The sequence below is a fragment of the Tupaia chinensis genome, unplaced genomic scaffold (genome assembly GCF_000334495.1).
Source record: "Tupaia chinensis unplaced genomic scaffold, TupChi_1.0 Scaffold000002_1, whole genome shotgun sequence".
Lineage (NCBI taxonomy): Eukaryota > Metazoa > Chordata > Mammalia > Scandentia > Tupaiidae > Tupaia > Tupaia belangeri.
The window spans coordinates 5127335-5141514 of NW_006159428.1; the positions used below are offsets into that span (position 1 = coordinate 5127335).

The 14180-nt window shown below is 45.4% G+C and overlaps 1 pseudogene; it reads right to left on the reverse strand.

Annotated features, from left to right (window-relative positions):
* Positions 1-10743: 10743 nt before the first annotated feature.
* LOC102469610 (biogenesis of lysosome-related organelles complex 1 subunit 5-like) lies at positions 10744-11557 on the reverse strand (annotated as a pseudogene).
* Between the last annotated feature and the right edge of the window lie 2623 nt (positions 11558-14180).

A 14180-nucleotide genomic window follows, 5' to 3' on the forward strand; every position in this document is an offset into this window, starting at 1 on the left:
GTCTCCTACGTGACCACCTCGCAGGAGCTTCCCTTCTTGCCTCAGAGCACTCGGCAGAGGCTGGAGACCCACCTGGCAAGGGGCAGAGTGAGGCCCAGGTGGGGTCCACAATTCCAGACCCTCAAGCCCAGAGGTGTCCAGATAGGGGAGCCCCACCCCTTACCCCTCCCACAGTCGACCTTGCCCTTCTGGGTCACCCGTGGATCTGGGACCAGCTTAAGAGCTAAGGTGGCCACACTCCTGGAAGAACCACCTCGGAAAGCTCCAGGACAGGAAGGGCTGACAAAGGCCGTCCCCACCTTGCAGACTCCTCTCTCTGCTCCCTCACCTGCATTTAAGAAAGGCCAGGGGACCCCGAGTCAGATTCCAGCTAGCAGCACCGCACAGTGGGCCAGGTGGTCCTCCCAGCCCCTCACAGGCAGTCTCAAGGGCAGAACTGAGCAGAGAGTGATCACAGGGATTGGGAGAAGTGGCCAGGAACCACATCCACATCCAGCACCAGCCAGGAATGGGCCACAAGAACAGAGAGGGAGTGAGGCCTCCCCAGACCCCTGCCATCTCAGAAAATCCCTGTACAGGAGCACAGGGTCCCAGTCCTTGAGTACCGGAGACACCATGGGGATAGTGAAGCCCAAGGAGAAAGGCCCGACTTGTAAAATTGTTGTGGGGGCCCACACACTGGCAAACTCCCAAACCATCAGTGTGAGTCTGAGCAGCGCACGGTCTCCAGGGAGGAGTCAAAGTCGCTCTCCTGCTGCCCAGAAGGTAGACGTGCCAGGCCCGATAACACAGGATGTTGGTGACCTTGATATTAAGGTGGAGATACAAGCAGAGCACCGGGCTCAAAGCCCTGCCTGTGGTATCCTCCTTCAAGACCTCACCACCGGCATCATCTCTGAAGGCCGCACTGCTGGAATGAGCATAACAGATTACCACAGGGATGTGGTTTCCAGGGCCTCTCGGGCCACTCCGGCTGGCTCCCAGAGCTTGTCCAGTACGAAAGTATCAGCTGCCCAGGAGTCACGTGCCTTCACAAGGACGGCAGGGAGCAGCCAGGGGCAGCACGTGCCCAGGTCCCGAATAGTTCAGAGCCCGTGGAAGAACCAGACCCAGATGCCTGGCCCTGATACGACAGGGGGATATAAGAGGCCCAGATCAGGAGGGCAGGAACAGAGGCTGGGAGGACCCGCGTGCTCACAGACCAGTGGGATGAGCCACTCTGTCCAGAGTAGGGGAATAAGAAATGTGTTTGGAAGTAAAGACCCAGAGCTCTTGGAGGAGAAAAGGCAGGCACCCACAGAAAACTACTTTAGGAAAACAATGACAAAACTTGCGGAATATTTTAATCCCATTAAAAAAAGTAAAGAGCAAGAAGAGCCCCTGCAGGAAGGCAAGCCCCCAACAGTTACTGCCCAGCATCGGGGACCAGTCATGGGCAAAGTGTTCTCTGACAGCCGGGGTGCAGACGCCCAGGCGCTCAGTGAGATTGTTGCAGAGATCATGCTGAACGAGCTGAAGCTTCAGCATGCAGAGGGTCCCTCCAAGTTCAATTGCCACAAAGACTATTTCCAGCCTGCTGTGGGCAGGCGTTCTGGCAACCACAGTGGTCCCTCCTACCCAGAGCAGAGGAGACTAATGAAAGATGTGGCCTCCGTTCATCAAGCCACCTCCAGGGGCCACAGCTTTACCAAGAACAGGTGGATCCAAGACAAGGACAGCAAGTGGATCCCGTCAGCCTGGGAGTCTGTGCCCCAAGCCAACCCCAAGCAGCATAGGCCAAGAGGGGCAAGAAGCACAGACTGCCCCGTCTACTCTCCTGGCCACTATCTTCTACAGCGAGATGTCCCATCTGGCCCATCAGGTCCTCCTCCACACTCCTTCCCTGCAGGGGAAAACCTATAAGCCATTGGGAGAAAATTCACTGTCTCAAGTGAGCACATCCTGTGAGTGCTAGGGACTCGTCCCCGCCAGACTCGCTTTGTTTCCTAATACACATGTGTTCTCCTCAGAAGAGGTGGCTCTGTCTGTGTGTCCTGGGGCCCAGGGAAGGTCCGCATCTGCACTCCCTGAGTGCTGCTCCTAGAGGGGACTCAGCAGCTGCTCTGCAGATTCCTAAGTGTTCCCTAAGATACCCTCTAGGGGTGACTGCTGAAACTAAAAGATGCCTTCAGGGCATGGCAGGGTGAGCCTAGGAGGACCTCATCCCAGGGCCTGGTGCCACCTGTCTATCCTCCTCCCCTCCACCTTGAACTTCCTGCAGTGTTAAGGGAGTAATTTACTGAGGCATCAGGGAGCTGAGCTTCCTCTGGGGCTCCAAACCAGTGCCTCAGCCAGGTAGCTTCACTGTCACAGGGGGCACCTGGAGGTTGTTGGGGGGAGGACATTGAAGGTATAAAGTTCAGTGATGAGGGAAACCTTGACCCCAAGTCTCCTGGAGAGGCTCCCAGTGTTATGGAACTCAAATCAGGTTTGCTTGCCCAAGCGCTATAAAACCAAACCAGAGGCACACGGTGTGATGAGGAAAGCACAGCTTCATTGCAGGGCGCAAAGCAAGGAGAGCGGGCAGCTCATTTTGAAAAGACCCAGTTCCCAGGTGTGCCCCACACGTGTTTACACGGGCAAAATTAGGGGCAGAGGACCCAGGCACGTGATCAGTTCCGTGACTGGCTCAAGAGAATGTGATCATCTGTGCAATCTTAGATGATCAAATTTTTCTTCCTGTGTCTGGAGCCATTCAGCCTGGGGTCTTTTGGGCTCACAACCAGCAGTTTTCTTCCTACAACACATCTTACCTATTGAAATGAAAACCTTATCTTTCCTTTAAGTGAGAGTTTCAGAGGTCAAATAGCCCCAATTCAAGGTCAATGTTTCCTTTTTGTAACCAAAGTCTGAAGGCTTACCTCTTACTCTGTGCCATTATAATGTAAATGGACCCTGTATTCAAAGAACCTCAGAAAATACACTTTATTTTTAGTTCAGCCCCTAGTAGTGCTCAGTTGGGGGAAATTCTCTTTGTCTTTAACTAAGGGAAACTGAGGACACATCCCTCTTAAGGGGTCCCTGCTCAGTTTCAAGCGAGCACCTGCCTTAGGGTTCCCTGCTCTCCCTGATCAAGTAGGGAGAAAGAAGGTCCCTGCCAAGCCCTCCCACCTAGACTTGGATGGACAGGTGGTGTCCCCCTCCCAGGCTTCTGCCTTCCTCATTCTCAGGAGCAGCAGGGAGGACAGACCTGCAGCTGTGCCTGTGCTAGGGAGCAGAGGGCAGGTGTGGAAGGAGCATCTTCCCTGCCCAGGGTCTCACCTTCCCCTCTGGTGCACATGGTGGGCCCAGGAAGGGCAATGGGAAAGGGTTAGAACGGTTGGTGGCCAGAAAGGAGGCTGCATCCGGGGTACCCTCAGGGGTGCAGTGAACAGGAGCCCCTGAGTCCTGCCATATCCACAGCCCTTTGAGTTAAGAGACCTCAGGGCCAGCAGTTCATCCTGACCACACAGAATCCTGCACAGCTCCCAGATTAATGAGCTGGAGAAGCCGGCTTCAGCCAACAGAGGCCAGACTGGAGAGGAGGCACAGCCCATGAGCAGGGAGGACGAACTCCTGACAGCGCACACCATCAGCTGCAGGAATCACCTCCTGGAGTCCAGTAAGGAGGAAAACCCCTAAAGGAAAAGCCCAGACAGGGATCTGGTGAGTGACTCACAATCTGATGACCTTGACATACACATGTGGCCCCTGGACTGCTCCTAGGGAGAGAGAGGGGACTTCAAAGGCCCCGGGACTGGCCTAGGGTCACAAAGACTCTATACTGGCTCCTTGCTTACTCCAGAGACTTAAAGGGAAGACACAAAAGTGTCCTGTGCAAAATAAAGGGGACAGGGAGGCCAGGAGTGTCCCTGCTCTTCCCTCCTTTGGTTTCCAGCACAAGTCTCCTCTACACAGGGCCCCAGTGACTTGGGAAAGCAGGAGGCCCCACAGCAGCAAAAGGAGGTGCCAGTTCCCCAGTGATCTCCACCTAGCCTAAATGCCTCCTTCCTGAGAGAATCACTTAATGAAAATGTTAAGTATAGAAAATGTAAAGTCTCTTGGGAACCAGCGGTTTGCGTAATGGCTATGTCGCTGGACTCCCACATAGTTGACTGTGGTTCGCGTCCCAGACCCGGTGGCTTAAAACTCACGCCGGGCGCGTGTGCATACATGCCCAAGATCCCGAGAGGAGAATGGAGAAGGGATTGCAGCATGACCATCCCCTCTGGGGGGTGATTTCTTGCTTTATGGAGAGTTTTTTTTTTTTTCTTTTTTTGCTATATGGCGCGTGCGATCGCCAGACAGACAGAGAGACAGAAAGCGAGAAATCACCCCCCAGAGGGGATGGCCACGTCGCAATCCCTTCTCCTCCATTCTCCTCTTGGGATCTTGGGCACACACACACACGTGCCCGGTGTGAGTTTTAAGCCACCGGATCGGGGATGCAAACCACGGTTGAGTACGTGGGAGTCGAGCGACATAGCCATTACTGTAACTGCTGGTCCCAATTTCTCGCTTTCTGTCTCTATGTCTTTCTGTCTGTCTGTGTGTCTGGCGAGCACACGCACCCTATAGCAAAAAACCTCTCCAAAGAAAAAACAATAAAGAAAATGTAAAGTCTCCTTCTTGGAACATTTTATTTCTTTATGTTTCACATTCTAAGGTATCATTTTAAGAGTGAAAAGGATAAGGGGACCAACAGGTGTGGAGGTGATTGGGGACGGTGGACTCCCACATGACCGACCACAGTTCAATTCCCAGATCTTGTGGCTTGCTTTCTAGCTTTCTCTCTCTCTCTCCCTCTCTCTCTCTCTCTCTCTTTTTCTCACTCTGTCCCTCTCTGGTCAAATTAAAATAAATAAATAAATAAAGTTTAAATAATGTTTTAAAAAATTTTTAAAAATGAATAAAAAGAATAAGGATTTGACATCAGTGCACAGAGACTGTATTTCTAGCTCCACCATTACAAAATACATGGATATAGACAGGTTATTTAATTTTCCAAGCCTCACTTTTCCTCATTTAGAATGTATGTATATATATACCCAGCAGGTATTGTAGGGTTTAAGGTGCTGGATCCCACATGTCAACTGCATCATTTGTGTTGTGGACCCAGTGGTTTGAAAATCACACCAGGCACATGTGTGTGCATGCCTGAAATCCTGAAAGGATACTGGAGGAGAAGGGATTGTGTTGTGGCCCTCTGCCCTGGGTTTACTTTCCCACTTCTCTCCCTCTCCAGCAAGCACATGTGCCCACCCCCCCCCCCCCCCCCCCCCGTTTCTCTCTTGGGAGCATATATGCCCTATAGCAAAAAATAAATACAGAAAGAATTAGGCCAGAGATGTGGATTATCATTTAGCACAGTGCCAACAATGTAGCCATGAACAATGAATTGTTCCTAAGTTTTTTGTTATTTAGGTTTTATTTCATAATCATAAGACTTCACAGTTCAGCTATACCTGCAGGGGAATAAGGAAAATGTGGAACACAAACAACGGCAGTAAGAACACAGGACACACTGAACAGATGGGGTGGGTGTGCTCTCCTGAGCTGCAGAAAGAATGGTCTGGTGGCTAAAAGAAAACACAAGTCAAATTCATTAGACTCGTCCACAGTCAGCAGTGATGATCTCCTTATTGGTCTCACCGTACTTTCTTGGAGACCACCCTGTGTGACAATGGCCCAGATCTGCTGGAAAACACCTTGAGTAACCTGGCACCCTGGGTCCTGCATACAGACTTTCCTATAACCTGTTTCCCAGAGAAGCAAGCCAAGTGCCACTGGGTTAATGTGCCCTATGATCTATGTTATAGCTCTTTCATGCTATGCTTTTTGTTTCCAAGTACATCTTTAACTTCCTCCTTAAAGATGTTCTTGCTTTAGGAATATCCTGCTGTTCTTATGTTCATCTTTTTCCATCCACTGTACATTTACAGAATTTGTCATTGTAAATATGTATGGTAAAATTTGCTAAGTATCAAGCCAGCAGGTGGTGTGGTGGCTAAGGGTGCTGGACGCCCACATGGTGGACAGTTGTTTGAGTCCCAGACCTGGTGGCTTGCTTTCTCACTTTCCCTCTTTTTCACTCTGTCCCTCTCTGATCAAATTTTTAAAAATAAATAAATGGAGTTGAATAAAATAATTATTTTTAAAAATTTGTTGAGAAAATGTCATCTATTTACTTTAAAGTATTGTTTATGATCTGATGTTCCAGTCAATCAACATAGAGCATAGGAGAAGGCTGCATTTGAGTTCTCTAGAATCCCCGCCCTGCAACTTTGCTAAATTTATTTACACTATGAGTCTTTCAATGGGCGCACCAGTCTGTGTATCTAGTTCATGACAATTCTTGGACCCAAAGCCTCCATGGCTTCCACAATATTCATGCCCTCTTTCCCCTTGGCAAGGACCACATGCTCGTCATCCAACCACTCAGTCTTGGCTATTCAAGTGAAATATTGGGAACGAGTCCAGTACTTGCCATGGGCAAGATGTCAGGATCTGCATGCAATGAGATGAAGTTCTCATCATCAAATGTCTCTCCATGGATGGACTTGCTGCCGATACCATTACGGTGTGTGCAGTTGCCATCCTGGCACATAAACCCTGGAATAATTCTGTGAACCTAGGAACCCTTATAACCAAATCCCTTGTTTCCAGTGTTCAAAGCACAACTTTTCTGCTGCCTTCGGAATTTTGCAAACAGCTCAAAGGAGTTGTGGCCCAAAGACTCACTGTCAACAGAGATGTTGAAGAACATTGTGGGGTTGACCACAGCTAGTGGTGGATGACAGCGTCTGCAAAGCAGGATTCCCATTATTTTTAAATCATTAAAGCTGCCTTGCTATTAGTATTGTCTTCCAAAATTGTCTTCCAAATTTTATCTTATCTTCAAATAAGACTTTCCTAATATGTCTTTTCCCTGTACTTAACAAAAAGAAAATGTTGATTAACCACCCTAACCGATCTCTTCAAACTAGACCAAACAAGCTGGTTATCTTATTATGCATCCATGTTTGGATTTTTTTGCCAATGTATATTGGAATATCTTTCCAGTATTAAATGCTCTGAAAGAATTCATGAATCCAAATATATCTGATTTAAATCCAGAACAAATAGTTGTACTGAGAACATCAGGGCTGATCTAAGCTAAGCACAGCTTATTGAAAATGGCTGGGAAGAACTGGAGGTCTACATTCCAAGCCATTTGCAAAGACATGGACACCTATAGCTGTAATTGTCCCATGGATTAGACATACATTTTGCTGCTAGATGTCTTTTCGCTTTTGGACAAAGAGCCTTTGAACCAAATTCTTTATGAATCTGTCACCTTTTAGATGGCTCTAAAAAGTAAGATAAACTGAAACATATTGAGGGAAAAATTGTCTTTTTCTCATTTCTTGCATGTTATTGTATAATAATTTGTCTAGTCTTTTTCCTGGGTTCCTGGCATAGAGCTTCTAAATCCTTTGGTATGTCCAGAGTGATATATATTGTTACTATAAGAAAGGGACTCATGGTGGCCCCTGGCTAGCTTTAGGATGAGGACTGACTTGTCGCCTGAAACACCAGCCATGGGATTATGATTTTGAGCCAGCCCAATATTCATGCAGGAAAGGGAACTAAAGATTATGTGGCCATGGGGCCAGTAGGTAGTCTGGTGGTTGAGGACACTGGGCTTGCACATGGCTGACCATGGTTTGAGTCCCGGATCTGGCGGCTTGCTATCTCATTTTTCATCTCTGTCTCCCACTCAGTCCCTCTCGGCTCAAATTAAAATAAATAAATAAATAAATAAAATAATTATTTTTTCAAAAAATGATGTGGCCAATATTCTTTTTCTTTTTAACTTGTTGCCTTTATTCATGATAGAGTACATGTACAAACATGTGATAATGAGACAGAGATTAGGGAGAGAGATGAGAACCCTCCACAGGATCGGGCATGCCAGGATGCCCTTCCTACCACCCTCCAGTCCATCCGATCCTGGGCATGTGTACATGTACCTGAGTGTTTCTGACTGACCAAGCTAGAGATTCGAACCACAGTTGCCATGTGGGGCCTATCTTCTCCATAGAACTGGCCCATCGCTAGTGATGTAATCAATCATGCCTAGATACTGAAACTACAATAAGTTTCAGTGGAGACTGAAACTACAATACGTTTCAGTGGAGCTTCTGGTTGGTGAACACCCAGATGTTCTGGGAGGGAAGTCTACCCTGCTCCATGAGAAGAGGGCTCTGCATTCCCCTTAGACCTTGAGCTCTATGTATCCTTTACAATAAAGCTGTAGTCATGAATACATATACTACTTTCCCAAATTCTGTGAGTCTTTATGGCAAGTTGTCAACTGAGGGGGCTATGGGAACATCCAAATTTTAGCCAATCAGAAGTGTCAATGGCCTGTGGCTGGTATCTGAAGTAAATTTCTTCTTGGGGAGACTATACTGTTCCTGAACATTGGGCTTGTTGCCAAATGCACAGAGAAACCAATACTCTATGGCACTGACTTTTGAGAAAAGATTATTGCAAAATCAATCTCCAAGGAGACAAGAGCTAGCTCAAATCCCTCCCTCCAAACTTAAGTCTGGGCAAGTTTTAGGAAGTGGGGGTGGAGAATGAGAGAAGGCGAGAGGAATTCTACAAGAATTAATGAAGGAAATTTTGCACAAATGTAATAGTTAAGCATGGATATAACACATGTGTGTTCACTTTAAAGGAGGAGACTTTACATTTTAATATAAAGAAATTTGGCATTCCACCACATGAGTTTAGTCCTAGATCATGCTAATACCTTACGTACCACCTCTGTGAATTGGCTGCAACAGGCTTACCTGAGACCTCTTAACACTTTTATCAGGGAAGGATTTCTGTGGAATTGAGCTTCTAGTCAATGAGAGTTGCTTCAATGATCACTTGGCCATTTAGAAGGTAATAGGCTTGATTATGGAAAAGAACCTTATAACCTTATTGAATCTTTCTTTTGAAGAATTATTTTATTTAACTTATTTATTTATTAATTTTAATCTGACCAGAGAGGGACAGAGTGAGAGAGAGCAAGAGAGAGAGAAAGTGAGAATGCAAGCCGCCAGGTCTGGGATTCTAACCATGGTTGGCCATATGGGAGTCCAGTGTCCTTAACCACCTGCCAATACCACCTTGAATCCTGAAGACTCGGATTCTTTTCGACACATGCCCAACCTGTAAAATAACTTGAAACTGCCTGTGATAGCAATCTTTGGGGTGGGAAAGCTGGCTTAGACCTGGTCCTTATTTTGTTTGTAGTTTCAATATTTAGTTGTGGTTTCAACTTAAATCTGTTGAGTCTCCTACACTAACTCCATAGCATCAGAATTGCACTAGAATACACAACTGGGGTTTTTTTTTTCATCTCTCTATTAACTTTAATCACATTTTCAACATGCAGCCAAGAATGAAGCCTTGACAGTAAGCCATAAATTTACACAAGGGAGCATTGTCAATGTTCCACAGTTGCAATACTGAGATAATACAAGAGAGTTGGCTGTTTTCTTTCTTTTCTTTTTTTTTTTTTTTGTGCCTTATTTTTACTGAAGAGCAATTAAAAATTTGGAAAGATTTATCCATGCCTCAAATTTGCTTGCCATAAACCCCTTGGAATTATTGCATTTACTTTTGCTTGGCTTATGGCAAATTCAAAAAAGAAAAAAAACTTAGGCCTTCGACTAGCTTGCTAAGAATGGAGTGTTAAAGCTCACAGTGATGACAGGATTGGTGCATTTCACCATAATACACCTGCTCACGAGAACAGACGCTAATACTGAAAAGGTTTTACATCTGACGTGGGTCATCTGCCTGGTGGGAGCGCACTTCCGGGAGCTGGATCTTGAGATGGTTACAGAGGGACTCCTTGGCGGGTTTTGCTGATTACTCAGACAGTGGAAACATGTATAGACATTACTTATCTTATCAAGCTTACCCACAGCGAAACAGACACAAGAATGAGGTAAATACTATGGGTAAGAATTATGGTTCCTCGAAAGGCTAAGGTCAAAATGTATTTTCTGGTAAGTATGTTTTAAAAACTGAAAGTATTTCATGCTGGAAGGCCACCAAAATAACACGTGTGTCCTGTCATCCAGGGATGCACAGAGAACGTTGCCTTACTGCCAAACCTGCAGCCTTCCCCCTAGGCAATTCAAGGACGAACCCGGCCTAGAGAAGATGTTTTCATTCTCACCTCCCTTAACTGTGCTCTCTGCCCCAAGGACAGCCACTGTCTGTCTACACTGCTCTGGAATAACACTTTCTATGGTCTCCCAACAGCCAGGGAGGCTATGGCAGCCAACTGTTATATACAAGAACAAACTAATATTAACCCTGAATAAGAATAAATGCAATGATCTTTCCAAGAGGTCTATACTTACAGTTCTCTGAGCGAATCAGTGGGAAAGAGGACCAAATCTAGTTAACTAAGAGGAAATGTATCCGATTCCCCTGATTTCTCCCCATTCACATAACCTTTTGTAGGCACTTAAAACTGGAAAGATGTAGCACTCTTCTTCTGTTAAACCTTTCATCAGGACTCCAGCAGAAGTTTCCTTCTGGTACAAGAGTGCCACTGAAGATATTGCTAAGCTTGGAGCAGAGGCTGAATGGCTTGGTGGGAGTACAGGAGGATGAGGGTGTGGGGGAAGTCGAGGATTCCTCATTCGTTTGTCACTGCTGAGGCTCAACTTCTTAGAAGATTGACAACTTCACCAGGTCCTTCTCCATCTCGGCATACTGCTCTCTGAGCCTCTCCATGGCTTTTCTGTGCTCTTGGTCCACCTCAGCTCGTTTGTGGGGCTGTTCCTTCATAAAAGCCTCCCACTGGAGTATTTGGTGCTTCTCACTAGCTATTAAATAGTCATTAGGAATCTTTTTTCGTTCCTGCTCCCTCTGCTGGAGTCTACAGAGTCATTAGCTGCTTGAAATCTCAGGAGAACTTGGTTTCAAGTTGTCTTGCATCGTTTCTTTACATTTGGGAAGAGTATGTTCATTTGTTTCACAGATCATATTCTTCAAATTTTCAAGAACTCGCATTTCTCGAAGACCACGTTTCTTCCTTCATAAAAGCCTCCCACTGGAGTATTTGGTGCTTCTCACTAGCTATTAAATAGTCATTAGGAATCTTTTTTCGTTCCTGCTCCCTCTGCTGGAGTCTACAGAGTCATTAGCTGCTTGAAATCTCAGGAGAACTTGGTTTCAAGTTGTCTTGCATCGTTTCTTTACATTTGGGAAGAGTATGTTCATTTGTTTCACAGATCATATTCTTCAAATTTTCAAGAACTCGCATTTCTCGAAGACCACGTTTCTCTTCAAATTCTTTTACAAAATAACGAGTTTCACCCTGAATAATTGGTCTGTGATCCAAAAGCTTTGAATGAATTTCTCCAAGATCCTTGATAATGAGGTGCGCGGAGCTCGCGGTCTCCAGCGAGTCCCTCTTCTTGCCGCCGCCACCTGGGGCGGCCTCACAACCCACAGAGGTCTCTGTCCCTCCGCCACTCATCCCGCCCACAACTGGGTTTTTAACCAGAAAGCCCTCAGCAGTATTCCCCCTTGCCTTGTTTCCTTATTAAATTACAGGTTTGTCACTACAGCTTCTTGTGGCTGGAGTGCCTCAACCATTCAAAGAAGCCTCAGTGGACAGGACCCAAGACCAACCCCCATGGACTCTCCTGAGTCCTGCTGCACCTGGTCCAGGCGAATCATTCACACTTCCTTTGCCCCAACGAACCAACACTGCCACACTTTTTAGCCACCCCCACTTTCCCTCTACCTTTCCTGAGCAACAAAAAACCCCAATCTACTTGTCTTATGACTGCTGCATAACAAATTAGGGCCTCTGTGTAAGAAATTGGACCAGGTCACTGTGGAAGCTTCATTAGACCTGACGTGAAGGTAATGGAAACTACCTCCCACCCGTGGGAAGAGGTTCAGGCTCACAATATAACATTTCTTAAGCTGTCAGGTCCAGGATTCAAACCCCATGGTTGGCCATGTGGGATCTAGCTGCCTTAACTACTAGGCCATGGAGCTGGCCTTAAAAAAAAATTTTTTTTAAAGATAAGGAAACAAAAATAAGTAAAGGAGCCAAATCAGAACCATAGAGGATATCTACTGATTTTCCATTCTCACAAAATTCCTCATTTGATGAGAGAAATGAGCAGAAGCCTTGCTGTGATGGAAAAGTACTGCCTGGTGAAGATGTTTTGGTCATTTTTTTTTTTAATTAAACCTTTGGTAAATTTCTCAAAATACTCTTGTAGAAGGCATAAGTACTGTTTTGTGGCCCTCCAGAAAGTCAATACAAAAATGCCTTAAGTGGGATCAGCAGGTGGCATAGTGGTTGGAGAGCTGGTAGTCCATGGTTTGAGTCTTGGACCAGTGGATTGAAACTCATACCAGGAATGTGTGTGTGTGCCCCAAACCCTGAAAGGACTAGAAGAGAAGGGATTGTGGCATGGCCAGTCCCCCTAGGAGTTGATTCCTTGTGTTCAATCTCTCTGTCTCTCTCTGTGTCTCTGGTGAGTACACAAACCCTATAGCAAAAACCTCTCTAAAATTTTTTTTGAAAATAGATAAAACTGCCTTGAACGTCTCCAAAAACTGTTGCTCTTGACTGATCTGCTTTTGCCTTGACTGGATCAATTCCACCTCTTGATAGCCATTCCTTGATTGTTATTTTTCTTCAGGATCGTACTGGCCATGTAGCATCTCCTGTTATAATTATTCATAGAAGGGAGCCAGCAGGTGGCTTGGTGGTTAAGGGCACTGGACTCCCACATGGCCAACTGCAGTTTGAGTCCCAGACCTGGTAGCTTACTTTCTCACTTTCTCTCTTTCTCTCTCTGCCCCTTTCTGGTCAAATTAAAAATAATAATAAATAAATAAACAAATAAACAAATAAAGTTAAATAAAATAATTCTTTAAAACAGAAAACAAAATTTTTAAAAAAGAAAAAAATTCTTCAAAGAAATGTTTCAGAATCTTATCCTACTTATTAACATTTTCATTAAAAGTTCTGCTTTTGGGGGCCAGCAGGTGGCATGGTAGTTAAGGTATTGGACTCCCACATGGCTGACCACAGTTTGTCCTGAACCCGGTGGCTTGGAAAACACACTGGGCACATGTTTATGTATACCCAAAATCCCAGGAGAAGAGAGAAGAAGGGATTGCAGTGTAGCCATTCCGCCCCAATCTGGGGGGATGATTTCTCACTAAACCTCTCACTATCTCTCTCTGTTTCTCTGGCAAACACATTCACCTTATGGAAAAAAAAAATTTTAAAAAAAGAAAAGTTTTTGTCTGTAGCTCATCTGGTGTAACCGTTTTGGTCCTTATTCAGCCAATATTTGCTCAATTCTCATTTTCCTGTCAGAATTGTGTAAACTGAAGCAATTGAGATGTCTATGATATTGGCAATTGTTTCTACTGCTAATCATCAGTCCTCTTCGATTAGGGAATAACCCAGATTAACTCTGGGTTACAAATTGGTGTGAATGGTCTGCTGCTGTAGACATCATCGTCAACACTGTCTGGTTCCTTCTTTTATTGTTTTGGAGAGATTTTTGCTATAGGGTGCACTCACTGGAAAGACAGAGACAGAGAGATAGAAAGCAAGAAATCACTTGCCAGGGAGGATGGCCATGCTGCAGTCCCTTCTCTGCTGTCCTCTCAGGATGTGGATATGCACACACACATATGCCTGGTGTGAGTTTTAAACCTCTGGATCCAGGAAACGAACCACAGTTGACTACATGGGAGTTCAGCAATGTAACCATTATGCCATCTACTGGTCCTGTCCCTTCTTCAAAGGAGTTACCTATTTGCAAATTACTCATTTCTATTGGACACTGAACCCATAAACTTATGGTAATACATCAATTATTTCACTTCAAGCCAAGCTTTACCATAAATTTGGTGTTTGTTTTTGCTTCAATTTTAGCAAAATTAATATTGATAGGGTAACTTTCCTTTTTCGTCATTTATTTATTTATTATGCCTATTTTCATTTATTTATTTACTTTTTGGTTAAAAAATTTTCTTTGCATTTTGCAATCTGGCAAAGCTTTTCTCACCTTGCATCTTACACCCACCCTCCACCACCCACTTGCTACCAACCACTCTTT